The sequence below is a fragment of the Sceloporus occidentalis genome, unplaced genomic scaffold (assembly GCF_023333645.1).
Source record: "Sceloporus occidentalis isolate IW3139 unplaced genomic scaffold, rSceOcc1.0.p SCAF_14, whole genome shotgun sequence".
Taxonomy (NCBI): domain Eukaryota; kingdom Metazoa; phylum Chordata; class Lepidosauria; order Squamata; family Phrynosomatidae; genus Sceloporus; species Sceloporus occidentalis.
The window spans coordinates 16,102,141-16,125,041 of record NW_028316994.1 but is presented as its reverse complement, the minus strand read 5'-3'; the positions used below and the strand labels follow the sequence as shown (position 1 = coordinate 16,125,041).

Sequence of the window (22,901 nt, the reverse complement as noted above, 5' to 3'; positions counted from 1 at the left end):
GCTGTCTTGCTTAGCTTCATTGAATCAATTTAACTGTGGTGCAATCTCTCTCTTTTCCTATTACCTTCCACTTTACCAACCATTACCATCCTTTCCTAGCGCCAGTGTGTTGTGATGGTTTGAGTGCTGGACTAGGACTGGGAGACCAGGATTCAAATCCCTATCAGCCAGGGAAACCGACTGGGTGGCCTTGGCTAAATAATAACAATAATAAATAAAACTTATTTCTGTCCAGCTTTTTTGTTACAATCACACTCTCTCAGCCTCAAAGGGAGGCAAAGGCAAACCCCATCTGAACCAATCTTGCCAAGAAAACCCTGCTACAGCTTCACCTCAGGGTCGCCATAAGTCAGATACGACTTGAAGGCACCCAGCACAAACACACATACATACATCATCATCATCCTCTCCAATAATCTCATGATGTGTCACAGTACAATAGCCTCAGTTTAGTCATCTTATAGCTTTCAGGCCTGATTTGCTCTCAGACCCATTTGTTTGTCTTTTTGGCACTCCATTGTATCCATAGAATTCTTCTCTGGCACCACATTTCAAATGTCAGTTTTTGCAGAAATCAGTAGCTGGAAATTTCCCACTATTTGTTGGTATGTGCCTTCGAGTCATTTCTGATTTATAGAAACTCTAACCTAACACATTCCTGTTACGGAGTTTTACTGGCAAGATTTGTTCTAAAAGGGTTTGCCTTTGCCTTCATTTGAGGCTTAGAGAGTGCAGCTTGCCCAAGGTCACTCAATGGGTTTCGTTGGCCAAGCTGGAATTCAGACCCTTGTCTCCAGAGTCATTGTCCAACACCTAAAACACCCCTCCACACTTGGTCTCTACAATTTGCTATTACCTTCCTCTAAATCTGAAGATTCTAGGGCTGAGCTGGGATTTGAACCCTTGTCTCCCAGAGTCCCAGTCCTACAGTCGTTTATGACAATATAATACCCTATATCCCTCTCCCAGCATCTCCACTGCCTTTGAAAAGTAACCTACAGGCTGGCTGGGGAGGATAATGGGATTTTTAGTCCTCCAAGGTATTTTCCATAAGCTCTGAACATGTTCTCCAGATGTTTTCGACTACTGCACTCACAATCCCTTGCCTCTGGTTGTGGTGCCAGAGACTTCTGGAAGTTGAAGTCCAAAGCATCTGGAGAGCCCCAAGTTTCCTCAGTCTTGCTGTGTAGATCTTTCTCCAAAAGAAGGCTTGACTCCCATTGATTTTCAGGGGGCAAAGTGAGTGAAAATTTTGCCTTTGACTCTTTTAAATATCAAAATCAGTTTTCATTCTCGTCTCTCAGCTTAACCTCCCTCACAGGATTGTTGTGAGGACAAAAAGCATGAACGGCCATCTAGGATCTTTAGGTGCGGTGTAGAATCAATATGCAATTATTCTAACAAATAATTAATTAAAACATCAATGGTTTTTTAATAGCCCACAGGAAATCTGCACCTGTTGAATGTTTGCCTGCTGCCCTCCTCTTAAAGAAGCAGGATGCTTCATGGGAAAAGTCAGGGGTTGTCATTCAAGGCCCAACCTATATGTCAACCCAAGGGATCGGTCTTCCGAACACAGTCCAAAATTACACCACCTTTCCTCCTGTGTGGAGTTCCCTCCTTTCAACCTGTCCCGACACGCACCTCAGCTCCGTATGCGCCAACACCCCTTTCACATCACCTCTTTTTCCAGATGCAGCTGAGCCTGGGGCATGGCCCAAACTCTTGGGTCCTAACAGCAGTTCTAGGAAAAGAGCTGGATCTTTTTGGATGGTGGGTCTCTGGAGATGGAGGCAAGCAGAATCTGGCCCCTGAGTTGCAGATGACAAAGGAAGGATTATATTTATTTATTTAGGTATTTATACCCCTCCCTTCAGCCTTAATGGCTCTCAGGGCAGCTTACAATTATTATTTTTAATCAGACAGTTCTCTGCCCTCAGGCTTACAATCTAAAAGACATGAAACAAAAGGAGAAGGGAATGATGGAGGGAAAGGGGATGAGGTCCAGTGGTTCTTCTCTCCCTCTGAGGCCTGGACCAAGGCAGATGGAGGGCTCTTCCTTCTTCCAGGCTAGTCCTGATGGAGCTGGACCTGCCTGGTCAACTCCCTCTCTGGCCAGCGGATGGCAGTTATGGAGTGTATACAGTGGAAGAATAGGTTGGAAGCTCATTCATTGGCTGATGATGCTCTTCCCCACCACCATCATGGGTTCAAATGACAAGAGATTCCAGCTAAACAGTGGAACGGACCGCCTCAGAGGGTAGACTCTCCATCTTTGAAGGTCTTATAAAGCAGAGGTTGGGTGGGCATCTTTCAGGAGTGCTATAGTTGTGTATTCCTTCATGGCAGGAATTAGCTGACCCTTGTGATCCCTTCCAATGCTGTGATTCTATGATCATTTGTGGGCATCCATGTCTGTGGAACATTTGATGCTGCAATAATGCTTTACTAGAACAACGATTCAGCTTCCCAGGAGAAGTCCCCTAAAAGAAAGAGGAGTAGTAACAACCTGACAGTGTATGAAAATGGCACCTATCACTTTGGGTGTATCTACATTGTAGAAATAATGCTGTTTAATATCACTTTAACTGCCATGGCTCCATCCTACAGAATCCTGGGATTTACAATGTCAAACTATATTATTTCTACAGTTCAGATGCAACTTGTGTAGATGCACACAACCTGAGAGGCACAGCAGGGAGAAGCTTCTCTTTTTGGAGTACAAGTCACAGAATCCCCCAACCAGTATGGCTGTTTGATACCAACCAGTACGGCTGGGGGTTTTTTGGGATCTGTTGTCCCAAAAAAGGATTGTCTGTGTGCACCTGAGTTTTTTCCAGATGGGTGATGATGGTGGTGATGATGATGATGATGGAAATGGAAATACAAAGACAGTTTCACACACACTTCAAACAGATTTAAACCATTTCCACCATGTTAAATCTGTCTTTACAACGTGTCAAATTTGTTTAATATATTTTTAGCCTTTTAAGATATATTTTTTAAAACAGTTAATTTTTTAAAATGATTGTATGTACAACGCTGTTTAAATTTACAGTGCTTTATAAATAAAGCTTAATAATAATAATAATAATAATAATAATAATAATAATAATAATACCAAACATTGTTCTAAATTAGTCAGGTTGCTTTTATTGTATGCCACCCTGAGATGTTTTGATAAGAGGGCGGGACAGAAATACCTAATAAATAACTAAATAATCCCTCCCACGTTTTCCCGCCTCTCAGTGCCTTTCATGCAGCTGCTAAAAGCACCAGAGCTTTGCCAGGGAACCTCACTGTGCCATTCAAACATGCACTACTCCATTACTTTGATTTAGCAGAGGTCCTCAATTCCTCACACCAGGATGAGAACTGTGGACCCCATCCAGAAGTGTTTGGACTGCAACTCCCCACCATTGGCTCGGCTGGGTAAGACTGCTGGGAGTGGCAGTGGCTTGACCCATCTGTGGCAAAGGACGCTCTGTCCCTGATTGGGGCACAGGGTCCGATCAGCATTCCTGCCCAGAAAAGTTACTTTTTGGACCACCAACTCCCAGAATGGCCCCAGCCAACTGTGTCCCCTGCTCCATCGAGTAGAAACCAAAACTTCCCCATGAGACAGAGCAGAGCAAAGATGTACAGCATATGCTGGAAAAGTAGCATGGCACATCATATGTTTGCCCTATGGCACATTTATCCCCAAAGACCAGCCACCACTGATTTAAAAAAAAGACCAAGATTGAAAGATGTAGCAAATAAGTCGTTTCTGGAGAGAAATCACATCCTTCTTGGGATGCTGGAATCTCCTTTCTGTTTCTGTCTTCTGTAGCCCACCTATGATTGCAAGCCCTTCAGGGCGGAGACCTTGCAGTGAACCATCAATATTTGGAATGAACTGCCTTGAGAAGTAGCAATGCCCATTTCTTAAAGGGCTGTAAAAGAACATCAGAGAAAAATTGGGTTATTAGCCATTAGAAGAGGTCTGAAAAGTTGCTTTTTTTGGATTACAATATCCAATGAGGCCAGTAGACATCATGGCTGGGAATGAGTGTAGCTTGCCTGTCTGTGCCTTTATTTCACACACACACACACACACACCCCAGTGTAAGGTCAGCATATCATTAGTCCTTAACTGTGGAATAAGCAAGGAAGGGAAGGTTGTGGGATTTTCTGCCTCAGGCGGTGAGCCTTGGATCCTTGGGAATGGGTTAGAGAAGAGTATCCTTTGCTGCCCCACTTCAGGTGCTAAAATGCCCTAGGTCAGCCCTGACATGTTCGCTATTTGCTGCTCTGCCTCAGGCAGCAAAATCTCTTTGGTCATCCCACGCTTGGTGGGGAAAGGGTGCCCTTTCCTGCCTCAGGTGGCAAAATGTCTTGGGTCATGCCCCAACATGGCTGGGGTGGACATTCGCTGCCCTTCCTCAGGTGGCAAAATGTCTTGGGTCAACCCCAGCCTGGCCAGAGTGGAGAAGGCCACCATTTTACTGTTCCACTTCAAGTGGCCAAATCTCTTGGGTCCTTCTGAAACTGGCTGAGGAAGGCTGCCATTTGTCTACCCACCTCAGGCAGTGCCAGCCCAATACTTTAACCCATTACCCCTGCACCAATTTTCTTCTGCCTTTTTTTTCTCCCAGAGGGTCATCCAGCTGGGTTGGGAATCATAGAGTTGGAAGAGACCCAAGGGCCATCCAGTTCATTCTGCCATGCAGGAACTCTCAGTCAAAGGATCCCCATTGACAGATGGCCATCCAGCCTCTGCTTAAAGACCTCGAAGGAAGGTGGCTCCACTACACTTCGAGGGAGTTTGTTCCACTGTCGAACAGCCCTTACTGTCAGAAAGTTCCTCCTAATGTTGAGCTGGAATCTCTTTTCCTGCAGCTTGCATCCATTGCTCCGGGTCTTAGACTCTGGAGCAGCAGAAAACAAGGTTGCTCCCTCCTCGACATGACATCCCTTCAAATACTTAAACAGGGCTATCATATCACCTCTTAACCTTCTCTTGTCCAGGCTAAACATCCCCAGCTCCCTAAGTCGTTCCAGGACATGGTTTTGAGACCCTTCACCATTTTAGTTGCCCTCCTTTGGACACATGGCTCCAGTTTCTCCACCTCCTTTTGAACTGTGGGGCCCAGAATTGGACACAATATTCCAGGTGGGGCCTGACCAAAGCAGAATAGAATGGCACTGTTACTTCTCTTGGTCTAGACACTATACTTTTATTGATGCAGCCTAACATCGCATTGGCCTTTTTAGCTGCTGCATCACACTGCTGACTCATGTTCAATGTGTGGTCTACTTGGACTTCTAGATCCCTTTCACACACATAAGTGTCCTTAAGCCATCCTATATCTGTGCATTTCACTTTTCTGCCCTAAGTGCAGTACCTCAACATTGTTTTTGAATTGTGGGGCCCAGAACTGGATGCAGGATTATTCCAGGCCTGACCAAAGCAGAATAGAGGGAACTATTACTTCTGTTGATCTAGAGTTCTAGACACAATACCTTAATTTGTCTATTTATTTTTCCTGCCCCCTTTTTTCCTTTTTTTCCCTTGACCCTGGATCGATGTAACTTTTTAATTTTTTTTTCTGCCCCTGACATGTGTATTTTCCTATTTTACTGTTTTCCTGTTCCTGTTTTTTGTAGTAACGTTTTTAACTGTTATATTGGATTTTAACTTTGTATTGAAATGTTTTTATAAATTTTGTAAGCCGCCCTGATCATATCCATGGAAGGGCGGAGTAGAAATAAAATTTATTATTATTATTATTATTATTATTATTATACAGCTGGCCCTCCTTATCCACGAATTTTTTATCCACGGGTTCAAGCATCCATGGCTTGAAAATATTCTTTAAAAAGTATCAATTCCAAATAGATAACCTTCATTTTGCCATTTTATATAAAGGACACCATTTTGCTGTGCCATTGTGTTTAATGGGACTTGAGCATCCATGGATTTTGTGATCCACAGGAGGGTCCTGGAACCAAACCCCAGCGGATAACAAGGGCCCCCTGTACTTCTGTTGATGCAGCCTAGAATCGCATTGGCCTTTTTAGCTGCTGCATGGCACTGTTGCCTCGTGTTCCACTTGTGGTCTCCTAGATCCCTTTCACAGGGATCTTGTTCAGCCAGGTGTCTCCCATCCTATATCTATGCGTTTCCTTTTTCCACCCTAAAAGTGCAGTGCCTTACATTTCTCTGTGTGGAAATCCATTTCGTGAGCCTTGGCCCCAGCATCCCTGGCCCAGTGGCCCCAGGGCAGCAGCCCCTCTTTCCCTTCTTCCCAGGAGGAGGGCGATGATGGGGGTGCAAGGAAGGAGCTGCCCTGCCCTCCTCGCATCCACCCCGGATGCCTCTCATAGTTGTGACACAACCCAAGGCGGCTCCACCCCGAGCTTTTGACAGGAGCAGAAGGGGAGCCTCCGCACCAGACAGAGCCAGAAGAAGCCAGGCTCAGCCCGGACCGGAGCAGCTCTCCCTCGCCTCTGCTCCCGCTGCAGCTGCTGCTGCTCCTCCTGACTGTGGCAGGTGGGTGCCAGGGGTCCGGGGCAAGGGCAGGGCAGAGGGCAGCTGGGCTTCATGCCAGGGCTGCAGGAGGAGGAGGAGGAGAGCAGGGCTTGGACTCTGTGTGTGTGTGTGTGTGTGTGTGTGTGTGTGTGTGTACTGCACCTTCCAGAATCCCCCATTGGGGAACTTGTGGTCCAAAGGGCCAGGTGCCTGCGAAAGAAGAGCTGGGAAGAGGGATGTGGGTGTGTGGACCACAACTCCCGGCACCCCACTTTTAGGGTTTTGTGGTCTAAAGGACAAGGTACCTGGGAGAGCAGAGTTGGGGAAAGTATTGTGTGGGTGAAGCACAACTTCCAGGAGCCCCCATTGGGGGATTTGCAGTCCAAAGGACAAGGTGGGGAAAGTAATGTGGGATCATGTGTATGTACCAAAACTTACAGCATTCCTCACTGGGGGATTTGTAGTCCAAAGGACAAGATGCTCGAGAGAGCAGAATTGGGGAAGGTTATGCTGTCTATGTACGTGTTCCACAACTTCCAGCACCCCCCTTATGGGATTTGTAGTCCAAAGGACAATGTTCCTGAGCTAGCTCAGTTGAAGAAAGTCATGTTGTACATGTGTCTTTAACACAACTTCTAGAATCCCTCATTGGGGTGGCAGTTGTAATCCAAAGGGCAAGGTACCTGAGAGAGCAGAACCAGGGCAAGAATTGTCCTATGTGTGGACCACAACTCCCAGTATCCCCACTGAGGGATTTGTAGCCCCACATCTCCCACACTTCTATGAGAGGAAAGCAAAGGAAGGTTTGGAGAGAAGGTGCCAGAGCAAAGCAGAGCGGAGGAAAACAACGTGTTTGTGTGTGTGTATCACAACTTCCAGGATCCCCGGGATCTGTAGTCCAAAGGACAAGGCGCCTGAGAAAACAGTGTTGGAGAAAGTTCTATTGTAGTTGTTTGTGGAGCACAGAACCAAAAATGTGCTGATGGGGGATTTGCCATCCAAAATCCCCCACCATCTGTGAAGAGAAAGGGAAAGAGGATCCCAGGACGCGGGGCCTGAGAGAGAGCAGCGCTGAGGGGAATTCCATTAGTATTCATAATGATAGTCATAGCAGAAGTATGCAACAATTCCCCTAATGCCCCTTTAGGGGATTTCGGGTCCAAAATCTCCTAGAAGCGGTTTTTAGGGGGACAAGATAGTAGACCTGAGGAAAGTTCCTTTTTTGTGACCTCAGCTCCCAGAACTGTCCTGGGGAATTTGATAGTCCCAAATCTATCAGAATCCCTTTAGGGGATTTATTCTCCCAAATCCTTCAGAATCCCCTCTATAGGGAAACTCTGATCCTAAACTGCTCCCACCCACCCTCCCAAAAACAAAGTTTTCCTAACTCTGTCTCAAGAGTCAGAAAAAAGCAAGATACAGTGGACCCTTGTTATACACCGGGGTTTGGTTCCAAGACCCCCGTGGATAACAAAATCCATGTATGCTCAAGTCCCATTAAATATAATGACACAGCAAAATGGTGTCCCTTATAAAAACTGGAAAATCAAGGTTTGATATTTGAAATTTATACTTTTTTGGAACATTTTCAAACTGTGGATGCTTGAATCCGTGTATAAAAAATCCGTGTATACGAAGGGCTGACTGTGTGCCAGACCATGTGTGGGCATTGATGCCAGGAGTGAGAAATGAAGATCTATGGGTTGAAAGGAAAGATGGATTTTGAGGAAGAATCTTTAGAGTCCTGAAAGAAAGACATTCCCTTCAAAATCCTAGAGATTGATCTCTGAAACTGGCAAAATCTGGTGAGATTTTTTTTTAAATATGTGCCTTTTTCTCTAGTTCCCTGGATTATATAGCTATGAAGAAGAGTTCTGCTGAACTTGAACACTTGCCACATTTGCCACATTTTCATGATCCAAAAATGTTTATTCCTTAGCCTTGAATTTGGTTCCTATCAGAGATAACCTGACTCCTTTTCTTGATCTAGTTTATTTTATTATTGGGTGTGTCCCCACTCCCTAAATTTTCACTGCCAATGTTTTGAGGGGGAAAGACAGAAGTGCTGCTAGAAGATCAGTGGAGAGGAGGGTGACAAATGGAGAATCAATGGAAGGCAGATGAGTTTGAGGAGAGAAAGGTACAGCCACAAATGGATGGGAAAATATATGCCTGAAGGGTTTGGGGGAAATATTGGGAAGAAGGTTGGGGAAAGAAAAAAGTACAGTACTGGGTGGGGATTTGTAGTCTTGGTGTGCATCAAGGGGACCTAAGAAGGGTTAGAAATAGGATTCAGGAGTGTATTTTCATGGGGAGTGGAAGAGATCTGTATGATCTGGAAGTATGTATGCTAGAAATATTTGGGGTGCTGGTGTTAAAGGGAAAAGTGGGAGCGGGCAAAAAAGGAAGGGGATCATGGTCCAATGATCAAGTACAAGAACACTTGGTCAAAATAACCAAGAATTAGGTGGGGTTCAGATTTATGAGACGGTATCTAAAGAGATTTCCAGCCTTATCTAGGAATTCTGGAGTGTTGTTTTCACATAGCTGCATCCATTTTGAAGAGACTTCCCTAAGGGTTTTAGAGTGGGTTCTAGTGCTTTCAAAAGAGTGGGTTGAAGCCTCAAGAAATGGCCAATTTGGACATCTAGAGAGAGGAGAAACATGGCAAAAGATTGGTATCCTTGGTGTTTATCACATGGAGGTTTGTGCAGAGAGATCAAGGGCTTGCTTAACTATTAGGTGCCTGCCATGGGCACCATATCCCAGAAGATGGCATAGTACCAAAGTACAGAAGCTGGGTTTGCCAGGCATCCTGCTCTGTACCTACTAAGCCAGCATGCCAACCTTGAAATCTGTTTCTCCAGTGATCTTGTAAAAGGGCATCATCATTCATGTCCTTCTGCTCAGGCAGCAAAATACCTTGAGGCAGTCCCAGACAGCTCTGGCTGGTCAAGGAATGTCCACCTGGCAGGGCATGCAGTTGGGTGGCACTAGTTCTTTTGGCTTGGTTGGCAGGGGAAATGAAACCCACTGAGAAGTTTATGGGTTGTTTAAAAATTGGTGATCCTGTGGAACATCTGCCACCATTTTGGGGTGTGCTAAGAGAATTGGGGCTGCTGAATCCAGGAAGCCACCAAAAAAGTGACAAGTGTGTGTGTCACTGAAGGAATAGAGTGTAGCCAGGAAAGCTGATCCTTGGGAGATCATCAGCCTTGAAGCATCTCATCAGGGTTCCCCCCCCCCCCTCTGTTTGTCACTTCTGGCACTTATGATGCCGGTGATACAGGTGATGTTATGAGATCCCGCTTCAATACTTTTTTAATTTACAACAACCCTCCAAGGCAGAGGTTAGGCTAAAACAAGACTGGATTGCAGAGGCCATTTGAGGATGTACCCCAGCGGAGCAAGGACTTTAAAAGCTCAGGGTTTTTCTGGGTGTGACATGAAAATAGGCTGAGGAAAGGGGATTGAGGGGCGTTTTTTAAAATTAAAATAATGTTGACTTTATGGATAGTTTTGGGACTGGAAAGGGTAGATTTGGAAAGCAGTCAGATTGGGACATTATTTATTACACTTTTCTGGCAATTAACTCAAAGGTGTGTAGGCTTCTATTTTTCTCCCTACTTTCTGGTCACAATAACCTGTGAGGTAGAACAAGCAAAGGGAGGGAGGCAAAGGAAGACTTTGAAAGCAAGAGAGGCTGCATCTGCCCTGCATAAATAATGCAGTTTGACACTGCTTTAACTGTCATGGCTCCATGCTATGGAATTCAGGGATTTGTAGTTTTGTGATTTATTTGGCCTCCTCTGTCAGAGAGCTCTGGTGCTACAACAAACTACAAATCCCAGAATTTCATAGTATTGAGCCATGACAGTGAAAGTGGTGTCAAATGGCATTATTTCTCCAGTGCAGATGCAGCCAGAGAGAGAGAAAGGCTGACCTAAGATCACCTAGAGTTTCATGATTAAATGGGGTTCGGATCTGGATGGATCTCTCAAGTCTCTGGCAAACACTGCATAGCCTCAAACCTTTCATAGATGGAAAACAGGACAAGTGCAAGCAAGCAAGATCAGAATGCGGTCAAGAAGGCAGAAGTTATTTAAAAGGAAGGACACACAGGTTGGGAGAAGCCACAGCAGTTTCCTTTAGTCTACTGGGAAGGTCAAGATTTGTCTCTCCTCTTCTTGCTGGGTTGAGTGCAAAATATTCTTGGGCTTTTGAACCCACTTTGCAGGAATTGAAGTATGCTGAGGACAAAGGGAGAAATGCAAGGAGGAGCGGGAAACCAGGACATTTTCTAGAAGCAGCAGGGGAAATGGGAGTACAGAAAATTAATGTTAGGATTGCCCCAGCCAAATCAGGACAGTGGGAGAGTGTGACACTCTCTAACCACTATGCCACCCTATCACAATCCACAGTACTTTGAGAATTGGGGAGTGAACGGACACAAGATGAAGGGTAAGCAGCGGAAATAGACAATAGTACTGGATTTTGAGTATCTGGTAAAGAGGGAGTAGATAATCTTTGAATTCTGTAGATAGTTACACAGAAGGGAATAGTGCAGATGTTGCTCCAGATGTTGCTGAACTACAACTCCTAGCAGTTCTAGCCAGCATGACCAATGACCAATGGTGAGGCATGTTGGGATTTAAAGTGCAACAACACCAGGTGGGTGTCATGGTTGGCACACTTTATGTAGCACATTTGAAGTTTGGCATAACATGGCAGTATAGGACTGTGAACCATGCAGCCCTCTAGATGTTGTTAGACTACAAGTCCCAACATAATCAATGCAGTTAATGTTTCCCACTGTAGATGTATCAGATTACCACTGTCTGGGGATTGTGGGAATTGTAGTCTAACCCCCCTGGAGACCATCCAATTGGGAAAGGTCATGACTGGCGAATTTTGAAATAGAGGCAGCTCTGTCAGGCCAGGCAGGGAAAACAAGGTTTCTGGCCTGGATCGTATATTGTGAGGTGAACTCAGTGGCAATGTGTTTTGTGCATGCACAGGAACACTCTCTCCTTTCTTGCAACTCCCTGTGATTTAGGAATAGCGGTCTGGAATTAAGACAGGCTCTTCAGAGATGTGGATGTAGTGGTTTGAGCATTGGACGGTGACACTGGAGGACAGGATTTGAATCCCTGTGTGGCCATGCAAACCTTGGCCAAGTCACACTCTCTCAGCCTCCAAGGAAGGCAAAGGCATACAGCAACAACTGCAGAGATGAAAAGGGATTGAGGGGATTGCGCTGGTTGCCTTCTCAGTGCCTTGCCAGGGTTTATTTATTGATTCATTTTTTAAGAGCAGGTCTGCTGTACCTCTCTGACCACAAAGTACTGCTTGCAGTGTGTGTATGTGTGTGTGTGTGTATAATAAAAATATGAAGGCAACCATCAAACTAAAACAATAAACACGTCTGACAACCTGGGCATAGTGTTTCCTTGATTCTGTTGCTCTTTCCATTCCTTGCCCTGGGGGAGGAAAAAGAGGCCCTCTTGTTGGGTTTATTACAGAATGTGGAAAAGTTACTGTTTAGGACTACAGTTCCCAGAATCCCTCAGCCAGCATGTCCACTATGGGAGCTATAATCCCCCCCAAAAAACCCACCCCTGAATTTTAGGTCATTTTACACAAAATTTGCACATTTTGTTGTTGTGGTGGGCCTTCAAGTCATTTCTGACTTATAGTGAACCTAAGGCAAGGGGGTTTTCTTGGCAAGATTTCTTCAGAGAGGATTTGTCAACGCTGCAACACTGTCTTGCAGTACGGAACATTTATGTTCAGGCTTCCAGCCAGTCAGCAATGTCCTTTTCAGGATATTCCATTCCGCCTTCATCTCCTCCAGTCAATAGCCAATATTCGGTTGCCCACTGGCCATTCTGAGTCCTCATTGGGGGTGTCCCTTCTCCTCCAGAGTTTCTTTCCTCTTTAAAAAGAGGTTTTGAACTTTCTAAACCTTGGTTTTCCCCCTTGCTTGCTGCTGATATACTTCCCTCTTGACTTGAGCCTAGATGGTGCCAGTTTGTCTACATGAAGATCCTCTTACAGAGAAACGGTTTTGCTCCTCGTGTGTTATCAGATAGATAGATAGATAGATAGATGAGAGACAGCATGGTATAGTGGTTTCTGTGTTGGACTAGGGGTGCAACCACACTGCAGAATTAAAGCAGCTTGACACCATTTTAATTGCAATGGTTTATCTGACAGAATCCTGGGATTTATAGTTTGGTGAAGCACCAGAGCGCTCAGACTTAATACCTCACCAAATTACAAACCTCAGGATTTTGCAGCATAAGTCATGGCAGATAGAGTGATGTCAAAGTGCTTTAATTCTGCAGCATGGCTGCACCCTAGGGCTCTGACAGGGTTCAAATACAAACCAGAGTTTGAATCCTCCTCAGCAGTGAACCCTTCCAGATCACCTTGGGCAGGTCACATCCTCTCAGCCTCAGAGGAAGGGAAAGGCGGACTCCTCAGAATATACCTTGGCAAGAAAACCCTAGCAGAAGCTCACCATAAATGAGAATGGCCTTGAAGGCCCACAACAAAAAAGAAATATATATTTCCAGTCTTTTTAGCAATGGGATAATGGGCAGAAATTCAATTGGTGTGGCTTCCCTTAGTGCAGAGAAAGCTTCATCACTTGGATTTCTGCCTGCTGGGCTATGATGTATTTGTTCACTCATTGTTTACAAACATTTGTATACCGATTTTTCCTTTTTAAAAAATACTTCAAAGGGGTTTACTACAGAAGAGAGATACTATAAAAGCCAACTGCTAAAAATAATACAAGAACAGCAAAAATTGTATTTTTCTTTAAAGTGGTACAGGGCCTTACAAGGTGAGAAAAGTGTGTGACTCTAGAAATTGGTGTCATTATTGAATTGGGGATGCGAGAGATTTTGGCTCCAGGGTTTTTGCTCCGCTGTTGCCTCATTCCAAGTAATGGCTTAAACAGAAACTCAATTGCACCTGCCCCAGCCAGCAAAACCGGCCGGCCTCCTCACAGGCAGCTCTGCCCCATGCTGCATCATATGCGCACACCTGGGCATTACCGCCACATTGGAGCCAGTCCCCATTGGGTCCCTGGCAAGGTGAGGCGCAAGGGAAGATGAGCAACATTTTTTCCTGGGCAGGGATATTCCCAAAGGTTCACTCCCCATGAGTGCATACCTCTGCATTCCACAGCCCAAGAGCCTTGCGTCCATTCATTCATCCTCCATGCCAGAGCTTGCGAAAACTGCCTCTTTGGACTACAACTCATAACAGACTCCCTAAGCTAGCATTGATCCTGGGCAGTTAAAGTGGTCTCAAACTGGATAATAGTGTGTTTTGGACCAAAGTCAAGTTTATGTTCCCACCAATTCTTTGCAGGTGGCAAATCATTTTAAGATTAGATATAGATATCAATATAGATATACAGTTGGCCCTCCTTATACACTGATTTTTTATACATGGATTCAAGCATACACGGTTTGAAAATATTCAAAATGTATAAATTTCAAATATCAAAACTTGATTTTTCCCCCATTTTATATAAGGGACACCGTTTTCTATGCTATTGTATTTAATGGGATTTGAGCATACACAGATTTTGTTATTAATAAATAATAAATAAATAAACTTTATTCTTATACCCTGCCTTTCCGCTGCAGCAGTCAAGGCAGCTTACATGACTAGAATATGTTGGAATAATATTATAATTAATAATTAATATTTCTGGAACCAAACCCCAGCAGATAACAAGGGTCCACTGTATTGCAGATTCCAATGTCTCATTGCAGCTTGTTTATCATGGCATTTCTTATTATCAGTCTGTGTGATCTTGTTGCATAAATAAGCTGGTCAACAGCTTCATCTGCCCAAAGCCGAAAGGATAGCAGCATTCCTGTGGCAATGAGAGACAAGGCAATTCAAGCACGTGGCACAAGTGGCACCCAGGCACTGGTCAGTTCAATGCTCTGGTAAAGGAAAGAAAGCAAGCTGGCTGAGCCAGCATAGTGTCATGGCTTGTGTGTTGCATTAGGAGTCTGAAAGACCGAGTTTTGAATTCCTGCTCAACCTGGATGAACCTTGGGCCAGTCACACTCTCTCAGCCTCAGCAGAAGGCAATGCCAAACCCCCTCTAAACAAATCTTGCCAAGAAAACTCCATGATAGGTTTGCCTTAGGATTACCATAAGTCATAAGGTGCCAATTGGTCCAGAGCATTAGATAGGCTCTTTTAAATTTGGACTTAAACACAGAACAGATTCAACCCCCCTCCCCTTATCCCACTTTCTTGGAAAGCAAAGCTATAGCAGTGATGCCTCATTCCATATTGCATAACAGCAGTTCTTAGGAAATATCCTGTTTTGGACTACAGCTCCCAAAATTCTCTAGCTGGCAAGGCCAAGATGTGATCAAATGTATAAAACTACAAATCCTGGCATTTCATATATATTTGGCTTGGATGTAACACATTAGAAATATGTCTGATGTGAATTCCATTGATATGGTCAGCTGACTAATCAATAAACTTGGTGTTGTCCTTTTGCTGCAGACATTAGAAATAGCATGTTCCTTGTAACCAACTTTCTCTTTTGTGGCAGCACTAAGGCATAGCTTCTAATCTAAAGGAAGAATAACTTCAGTCCCCAAAAGTAGTTTAGTTAGTGTTTAGTTACATGGATTATGTGGCCTTTCTAGGTAGGTGTGCTTTGTATCACATGTTGGTGTCTGTCTGTAGCATTATGATGGTATTATTATTCCCAACTAACTGAAAATGGAATTCAGACAAGTTTCTTTTTTTGGTTTATAACTTCCTGATGTGGATTCTAAGAGTTGCTCCAAAACACTAACATTCTGAAGCTCTGGCTTTTAAGATACAAAACAATGGCAGTGACTTTGCAAAGACAGGTGCATCCCTCATAAGGGAGATGAAAATGTTGGCTACACCATAAACTCTTTGGGGCAAAGAACATGTACTCCTTTTCTGTGCAATGCTCTGCATGCGGATTGATGACACTGTTTAAAAAAATAATGATTATTGCTGGTATTTCTGACATTCCAACTAGGAGTCCTATTGCTTACACAGCCAAATCAGCATTACCCACACAGAAATGAGGCATGTTATCAGCAGGACAACTTTTGGAGAAGCTTGGGGGCAAGGTGGGACACCCAAAAACAGCCCAAGGAGGCCACAGCCATAGACCAGGGAGAGGCAGGAATGGAATGGAATGGAATGTCAGGAATCCACAATAGCCGCACTTTCTGCGCTGCAACCTTTTTGTTGCAGTTCCCACTCATAGCCTCTCTTGTGCTGTACTGTACTTCAAAAAAATTCCGGCTACAGTTTCCAGTTTGTTACCTGTTCTGCAATTCTGGGTTTGACTCATCTATCCTTAAGCCAGGGTCAGTGGAACATGTGGCCTTGAGATGTTGGACTCAAATCCCCATCATCCTTAGCCAGGACAGGATCATGGGACCTGTACTCCAACAGTCTGGGAAGCAGGGCATCCAAAGGACTGGCTTTCTCATAGGAACTGGCCTATCAAACTATTATTATTATTATTATTATTATTATTTCTTTCTTAGAGTGCCTTTGGATGTCTGGTGACTGGCAAGAAAGTATTTTTGTTCTTGTACTCAAATTTATTAACTTCTTCCTTAGCACTGTCTCTGTTGTATTTTAAATCAATGGACAAATGCCTTTTTTGGTGGCTAGTAATTTGGTTTGTTTACTTATTATGACTACCGGTTGTTACATTTTACTATTGTTTGAGAACTAATTTCATCATGTTTCCTCAAGTAATAAATCTTGAGCCTTTTGGAGGGCAGTTTTTGTTTAACATGAAAGATTTATCACTTTTATTGTTGGCAATAATTGCTTTGTAACTTGTGGGTTGGCTTATCACTTTATGGAGTCTTAACAGATTTTGTAAGGCAGGCTTCGGCAAACTTTTGCCCTCCTGGATGGGCTGGACTACAAGTCTCATAGTCTAGCTGTGGATGATGGGGTTCGTAATCGAACACATCCAGACAGAGCATGGTTGAGGCTGTGTGCTGTTCTAAGATTTCCTGAAAGGCCATATTTAATGACAGGGAATGATACAAATGTTTAAAAACCTATAAATGAAATACATGTTGGGAAGAAGGCCACAGTGAGGATGTTCCACCAAAAGTGGAGTCTTTTTCATCTGCTTTTGCACAGAAAGACCTTTATAGGAAGACAGGGATAAATAAGAGATCATTAATTGCCCTTGAAAACATACATTGGAAAAGGAAATTCATGCATTTAATGCAGAAAGATGCACAGGGAAGGTGAGTTCTTAAGGTATGTTCTGGCCACATATCTATAAACAAAAGTACCTAATTTCTCTAGTTCTGTTCTGGTGGCAAGGGAATTATTGTTGGTTTCACAGTTTACTTGTCACAGATTACAGATTGGACATTTGGACCATCAACAATTCAGATTCTGTTCAAGTATTTTAGGAAACAGTGTGAGGCATTGTTGGATAATGTGGCAGATACCAATATTGTTTCTTTTTGCCATTGTACAATTGTGATGCTTTCTATGGTAATTTCATTTAAAGGCCTTTGCCGGTCCAATTAGAATTGTTCCTAGAGAACCTATGGCTACTGGAACAACAGTGTTGTTGTTGTTGAGTTTATACCCCACCTTTCGCCCATCTTGGGACCCAAAGCAGCTTACAATAATTTAAAATAAGCATTTAGCGAAAATGCTAGTTTACTAAAATTAAAAAACAGTTAAACAACAATGATGTTTTTTTAAAGCAGATGGTTAACACAGGTTAATATACACTTAAACACAGATTAAAAGATAAAAGCACAGCACACCACTTTCAAACGCCTTTCTTTGCCCCACAATTTAAGACTGAAAGGCCTGCCTAATTAAAAAGGGCTTTGCCTGCAGGGAGGCAAAGAAGGAAGAAGGAGCCAACTAGACCTCCCATAGAACAGATTTCCAAGGAGTGACCACAGAGGAGGTCCCACAGCAAAAACAACAGTTCTTTATGGGTGTGCAAGGGCATTTTGTTCTCTCCATCACTTTCACAATCCATTTTGATGCCACTTTAGCTGCCATGGATGCCTCCTGCCAAATTCTGGGATTTTTAGTTTGCTGCGTCACTAAACCTGTGTGGCAAAGATTGCTAAATACCTCGCCAAACTATAAATTCCAGGATTCTGTATGATGGAGTCAGGGGACTTAAAGTGAGTGTGAAAAATGCTCAAGCCTCAAAATATGTTTGTAAAATATCAGCTTTGGAATGCAGAAATAATAAAGGAGGATGTGACTTCTGAAAAACTCTGGGTCAGTCTCAGAGCTTAGAAAGTTTACTTTGGGGGACACTTTCCTAAAATCAGCCAACTATCATGGTTACCATGGTCATGCGCAATACAGTGGGACTTACTTCTGAGTAAGCACATATAGTTTAACTATTCCTCTTTGCTTTTTAAAGGACTGGGTTGTTTCCAGTTGAGAGATTACAGGAGTGAATAACCATGTTGGCTGGGGGCTTCTGGGAGATATAGTCCAAAAAAAAAAAAGAATAACTTCTTAAATCTCTGGACCAAATTGAAAACCTGCCAGCCTACTGCTCTCAATGGTCCTTGCATTTATAGTAAAAAAATAAAATACCAACACCCCACTGATCTTGCTGAAAGAGAAAAGGGTTTTTATGTCACACCCAGGCAAACAACCACCAAACCCAGAAGAAGCCGGTGCTACTACTCTGAGCAAAGATTTTCTGATTTGTCTTTTTCTGTTCTCCCCACAAAAATATCTCCTTCATTTATCACATTATTATACCTCCCTTCAACAGCTAGCTAGCCGTTACATGCCTGTTTCCTTCCGCAATTTGTTGTCCAAGGTAATACAGACGTTTGTCTTGAAATCTGAAAGCTTTTTGACTATTCAGCTGAGTAAAGAAAGGAAAAAGCTCCTTTCATGGAATCAAAGCATCATATAATCATAGAGTTGGAAGAAAACACACCTCATGAAAAAGAGTTTAAATCTAACTTCTTACTAGAGGTTAGATTTCAACAGGCAGGGAATTTGGGGTTCCTTAGGAGAATTTAAAACTTATAACCCCCGTCCCCGATTTCCACATCTACATTCTTGTATGTGTGCCATCAAGTTGCCTGTTGACTTATGGCAACCCCATGAATATCATAAGATTTTCTTAGGCAAGGAATCCAGGCGACTTTGCCAATTCCTTCTCCTGAAATATACCCTACAGCCCCTGGGATTCTTTGGGTTCTCTCATCCAAGAACTAACCAGGGCTGACCCTGCTTAGATTCCGAGATCAGATGGGATCATGGCCCTTTATGATATTTAGGCTGCAGTCTTATTTTCTGCTATTATGTCATTTGACTGAAGGGTAGACCTGGAATTTTAAGTACAAAGTGTATGCTTATTCATATTTTTCTAGGCATTTTAAAACAGTGGGGCTTACTTCAAAGTATGTATAGGCTTGACTGTTCGCTTGTTTTTTTAAGGGTCTCGATTGCTTCCACATTAGGCTATAGGTTCCAAATGTAGAAACAGTAAAAAAGAATACGTTTTGGGCCACACTGGCCGGGAGTCTGCAGAAGGATCCTTTCTGAGCTTGCAAAGATCCAGTGTGATTCTTAGACAAAGAGAGTTTTTGTTGTTGTGATACAGGATTGTATGTAGTGTTGTGGTAGGAAATTAGATTAGGTGACCCTTGTGTGTGTTGTTGTGTGCTTTCAAGTCATTTCTGATTTATGGTGACCCTATCATGGTTTTCTTGGCACGATTTCCTTTTGGGTTTCCTTTGTGATTTGCCCAGGGTCACCAGTGGGTTTCCAGAACTGAGCAGGGATTCAAACACCGCTCTCCAGAGTTTTAGGGCAACGTTCAAACTATTAGACCACACTGGTTCTCTTAGATGGCCTTAAGGATCCCAGATTCTCTAATTCTATGAAAAGTGGCAAGTGGGATTTGGAAAAGACATCCGCGATCAAGACTCCACTCAACTTTAAAGCTCACTGCATGACCACTCACTCTGTACCAGCCAACAGAGTCATTGCTCAAGGATGAGGACAGCTGCAACTTGAGTGTTTATCACACGTGAGACTAGTTTATCCAAGTAGAGTTGTTTACTTTCTTCATGCCTGCTGTTTGCAACCGCTCTCTCATCCACTCCCAGGACTTTCCTTTGTCTCTTTCTTTCCCCTTCTCTCATCCATTGCCACACATGTCTGTCCCTCTTTCCCCTTGTGCTCCAAATATCTGCCGTCATCTGAACTCCTGACAGTTGGGGCAGAGGGCTAGAGCAGAGATCTGCTGCTCTTTCCATTCCCCAGATGACCTTTGTGCTTCCATCCCCATTCCTCAGCCAGGAATTTTTGAACAAGGGAAGGGAGAGCAAAGAGGAGACCTGGGCTGTAAGAGCTGGGGAAGATGGGAGTTGTAATGCAACACATCTGAGAGGCATCAAGAAGTGGGGTGGGAAGGTCCAGGGATTAAGTGTGCTTCCACACTGTAGGAATAATACAGTTTGACATCACTTTGTGCTGTAGGTCTATTTTATGGAATCCTGGGATTTACAGTTTTACAAGGTCTTTAGCCTTCTCTGCCAAAGAGTGCTGGTGTCTTACAAAATTATAAATCCTAGAATTCTGTAGGATGGACTCATGGCAGTTGGTGTCAAACTTCATTATTTCTACAGTGTCGAGGATGGCAAACCCCTCTGAAGAAATTTGCCAAGAAAACCCTTTGATAGGTTCTCCTTAGGGTCACCATCAGTCAGAGATGACTTAAAGGCAAAACAACACACATACCTAACACCGATGCACCCCTAAAGACTGAAGTTTGTGTGTTTGTACAAACAGAATTTACTGGAAGGCACAACTGGTCAGAGTCTGTTTCCACTGCGAGCGAAGCCTCCTGGTTTAGAAGAGGGAAGGCTGAGATCCAAGAAGTGTTACAGAAGTGAGGAAGAGAAATATCATCATAAATTGGAAATGTAACTTTTTTGGGCTACAGCTCCCAGAATCTCTGGGATTTGTAACCTACAAAGAGTTTCATCCTCTCTAAACTTTGGTTATAATCCAGAAGAACTCTAGGAAGGGAGCAGTAGCACCTTTGGTCCAAATGCATCTGAGGAAGTAGACTTAAGTCTAGGAAAACTCATGCTGCCAACTTCTTTCTTTCAGTTAGTCTGAAAGGTGCTACAAGATCTTTCTACATACTGATTCTATAGACTAACATGGCTGTATCTTTGAATTTAGGAAGGGAGTATTGGACTGCACCTCCCAGCATCCTCACCATTAGCTAGGATGGCTCTAGGGGTTGCTAGGAGCTGCAAGTCAACAACATCCAGGAGGCTGTGCAGTTCCCACCATACAGTTTAGACAGAGAGAACACAGAGACTGTGAACCTGAGATATCTCCAGAAGGAACTGGGTTGGTTTTGTACAGATTTATGGCCAATTCAGTCTTTTTGAGCTCCGGTCTAAGAAAGGCCAACCCTGATAATTTTTTATAGAGAAGTAAAAGAAAACAGAAGCCTCAGTGTTGTATCCTGGAGCCAGGGGAAATCCCTGTTTAAGTCAGGGATGGCCCCATAAATAATAAGGGTCAGCTGGAGAGAGGCCAAGGCTGAGAGTAATCTTGCATTCTTTCTGGCTGAGGAAGGATCTCACAGGAACGTTATCACCGCTGATAAAGGTCTGATGTGAAACAGGGTTGCCATACAGACTGTCAGTGTTTTTGTGGCTGTGTTTAACTGGTCGTAATTCCCTACGTTAATATCCTGCCTTTCTTCCTCCAAGTCTCCTTATGCTAGCCTCACAGCAGCCCTGCAAGGTTGGCCAGACTGAGTGATAACGATGGCCCAAAAGTCATCCAAGGGCTTTCATTTTTCAGTGGAAACTTGAGCCTGCCTCTCCCAAGTTGTAGGCTGTGCGTACATATCTATATATTGACAAGCAAAGCTTGGGAAATTTCTGTATTTGGTCTATAATTTCCTACATCCTACCAGATTGTGGGAGTTGTAATCCAAAAACATAGCACTTCCAAATTTATGTTATAAGCCAGGAGAAAACGAAGAAAGCTTGGGAATCATGTGGCCCTCCTTGTGTTATTGTACTACAATACTCAACACACCGCTTATGCTAGGTAAGAGGCTGATGGGAGTTGTGGTCCAACATGTTGGAGGACTCTCTGGGATTCCGTTCCTGGTTCAGGGAAATTGTGGCCCTGAGCTGCTGGGTGCATTTTTGCAGATTCCCGGCTTGCGCAGACCCAGGGAGTGCACATTGCAGTTCCAAAGTAACCTTTCCAGGCTCTGGAGACAAATCTGTGAGACTGCCTACCTGTTTGATGGTGGCACTGATAAGACTGTTTTTGGTTTAGCTCTTGGTTGCCAGGAGGGACCAGAGAAGCCTTGTGGTTAATAGAGGAGTAAGATGGTAGCCAGAGGTTGACGCCTTCCTTTGCTGAAACAGTCACACAAGTATGACAGGCATGGATTCATCTGGTGGTGTTATGATGGAAGAAGCTCCGCCAGTTGAACCACTGCTTTTCTGTGCTGCTGTTGCTGGCATGAGAGAGACCCATTTGTACTAAGGTCCAGGATTAGGTTTTTACTGGAGATGTGTAAAATCATATATGGTGGGGATGAGTAATTGTCAGTTCCTTCTGGAATTGAATTATTCAAGTGCTTTCTTTTGTATTGAAGATGCCAGATCCTAAGAGCTATGCCTACTGGAAGGAGATAATAACACCCTGGTGATAATATTTTGCATTGTGATAGCACAGCTGGTAATAGCTCAAGGCAGGAAAGAGAGCTCCACCTATTTCCTATCTGTATAGTATAGAAAGATATGGAAAATCGCTATTATGGAAAAATTGCCCTGTAATATTTTTTTGAGTAAAGAAAAAGTTAAACTAGATGTATTTTATTTAAATCAGTACAGGTTGAGTCTCCCTTATCTGAAATACTTGGGACCAGAAGTGTTTTGAATGTTGGATTTTTTCTCATTCTGAAATATTTGCATATACATAATGAGATATCTTGGAGATGGAACCCAAGTCTAAACATGAAATTCATTGATGTTTCGTATGCACCTTATTCACATACCCTGAAGGTAATTTTATACAGAATGTTTAATCATTTTGTATATGAAACAAAGTTTGTGTACACCGAATCAGAAAGCAGAGGTGTCACTATCTCAGCCACCCAGACAGACGAGTTTGGAGTTTGAGGATTTCTACATTCCAGATAATGGATACTCAGCCTATATGGTAAATAGCTATTATAGAAAAGTTTTCCCATAATATTTTATTGAGTAAAGAAAAAAAATAAACCAGATTCATTTTATTTCCTGGTAAGTTGATACCCGTTTAT

The 22,901-nt window shown here is 43.4% G+C and overlaps 1 protein-coding gene across 1 annotated transcript in view; it reads left to right on the top strand.

The window, feature by feature from the left end:
- The first annotated feature begins 6,457 nt into the window (after positions 1-6,457).
- The window catches only part of TGM1 (transglutaminase 1), a 45,923-nt gene continuing 29,479 nt past the window's right edge, over positions 6,458-22,901 (top strand). Inside the window, exon 1 of the mRNA XM_089479803.1 lies at positions 6,458-6,535. The gene's annotated coding sequence lies outside the window, so the exon portion shown is untranslated. The remainder of the gene's footprint in view (positions 6,536-22,901) is intronic.